This window comes from Antechinus flavipes, chromosome 6 (assembly GCF_016432865.1).
Source record: "Antechinus flavipes isolate AdamAnt ecotype Samford, QLD, Australia chromosome 6, AdamAnt_v2, whole genome shotgun sequence".
NCBI lineage: Eukaryota > Metazoa > Chordata > Mammalia > Dasyuromorphia > Dasyuridae > Antechinus > Antechinus flavipes.
This window is the reverse complement of record NC_067403.1, coordinates 260940693-260942915: the sequence shown is the minus strand read 5'-3', so window position 1 is coordinate 260942915 and position 2223 is coordinate 260940693. Positions and strand designations below refer to the sequence as shown.

General features: G+C 48.4%; 1 pseudogene; it reads right to left on the bottom strand.

Moving 5' to 3' along the window:
- Positions 1–562: 562 nt before the first annotated feature.
- On the bottom strand, positions 563–1602 carry LOC127540223 (mas-related G-protein coupled receptor member X4-like; annotated as a pseudogene).
- Positions 1603–2223: the final 621 nt, after the last annotated feature.

Here is a 2223-nt window from a genome sequence, read left to right as displayed (position 1 = left end):
CTTAAATGAGATTTTTGTTATTGTTGTTGCTGAGGCAATTGGGGTTAAGTGACTTGCCCAGAGTCACACAGCTAGGAAGTGATAAGAGACCAGACTTGAATTCAGGTCCTCCTGACTCCAGAACTGCTGCTCTATCCAATGTGCCACCTAGATGCCCCTAAATGAGATGTTTTAAAGGGCTTAGTACAGTTCCTGGTATAGTCTTGTTGTTCAGTCATATGACCCTATCTGGGGTTTTCAGGACAAAGATACTGGAGAGCTTTGCCATTTTTTTTAATAGTTCATTTTACAGATGAGAAAACAGAGTTGAGTTGACTAGATGTGATCTGAGTTGTTTCAAGCCTTGGAGTTCTATCCTTTTTGGATACACAATAGGTGTCTGGTGCCTGGTACACAATAGGCACCTAATAAATGTTCATTACCCAGAGTTCACATCTTAGGCATCCACATAAAGAATTAAACAGGGAATCCTGATTTTCCTCCCAGGGAGGGGGGAGCTGCTACTGGGCTTGTGGCAGGGGGCTCACTTCAAGGGCTGCTGTGTCTGAACATCTTTTTAGGCTCAGAGTGTAGTTTCTGTGCTGCTGGTGTGGGGGGTGTTTGTTGTCCCACCTTGTAACTCCTGCTCATCCCCAAGGGCCCTCTGGAGCACCACCCTGAGAGACTCCCTCTGCTTATTCCCTAGTCTGCCCACAAAGAAGTAAATGAGGAGGTTCACACTGCTGTTCACACAGGCCAGGCATTCAAAGGGCCAAGGACGCATGAGATTTATGTCGAAGATAAAATTCAGGATATCCCAGACCCCCCACGGCAGGCCGCAGAGCAGGAACACGAGGACCGTGAGCAGGACCAGGAGGTAGAGCCTGGGGGGCCGCCGGTGCCGGGAGCTGCACTGGACCCTCAGCAGCAGAGTCAGACTGGACATGCACATCACACAGGGGAGGATCTGGAGCCACGCACTCTCGATGATGATGAAGTTGTCACATTGAGTAGATAAATATTGCCAAAAGACAAAGGAGAGTAGCCAGAACATCCCGTTCAGAGTCCAGAGCCCAGAGCAGACCGCGGCCGACGTGTGCTTGGGGCGGTGACATCGGTACCAGAGCGGGAAGAGCGCGGAGAGACAGCGCTCGGTGCTGATCGCCACCAGGAGGCTCAGGCCCGCAGTGTAGAACATGGATTTGAAGTATGACCGTATTTCCCATGTTAAATCATCAAAAACAGATTTACTAAGTTCATCTATACTGATCAGCAAGGAGCAGCACAGGAAGAGGGCGTCGGCCGCCGCCAGGTTGAGGATGTAGACGGAGAAGTGATTCCTCCGGATGCGGAAGCACAGGAGCCATAGGACGGCGCCGTTCCCCGCCAGCCCAAGCAGGGCAATGAGCAGAGAAAGGATCTTCATCCAGTCATCAAAGTCAAGGCTTCCAGATGAACTATCACCTTCACTATTTTCCATTGAATTGTCAGAACCATATTCTGGATATTCAGGTGTAGGGGACGCAGTCACGTCAGGTGGTCCGCGCTCCATGAAGCCCTGCTCCTCTCAGCCACCCTGGGGACACAGAGACATAGAAGGACATCAGGGAGTTTCCCGGCCATTTATGCTTCTCTCTCCCTTCAAGAGTCAGAGCCTCCTCTTCCTCACTGCCTCTTTCTAGAGTGCAGGTAGGGGTGTCACAGTGCATTGAGGTGCAGGCCAAGGGAAAAAATGAATTATAACTTTGTCACAGAATTTTACTAGTGAGAAAAATCATTATTTTGTCCATATTAATAACTCATTATTTGGGACAGCTAGGTGGTGCAGTGGATAGAGCACCAGCACTGAAGTCAGGAAGACTTGAATTCAAATTTGACCTCAGACATTTAACCGTATTAGCTGTGTGACCCTGGGGAAGTCACTTAACCCCAATTGCCTCAGGGGAAAAAAAATTTATTCAATTAAGATTACGACTTTCCCTTCCTATTTCTTCATTCAGAAACCAGCCAATTGCAGATTACACAGCCTATTTCTAAATGACATTTCTGATGCATGAATTTGCTCAAATCCTTTGGCTCCATGATTTTCCATCATGAAAGAGAAGTTTATGTAGATATTATTCTTACCCTCTCACTGGTCATGGTTCTTTGGCTGAGGAGAAATGGATGCCTTTGTCCAGATACCTGGAGGCAGCTAAAGCTCCTCTTGCCCTCAGCAGGTGAAGAAGGCTCCTGTCCAGCTCC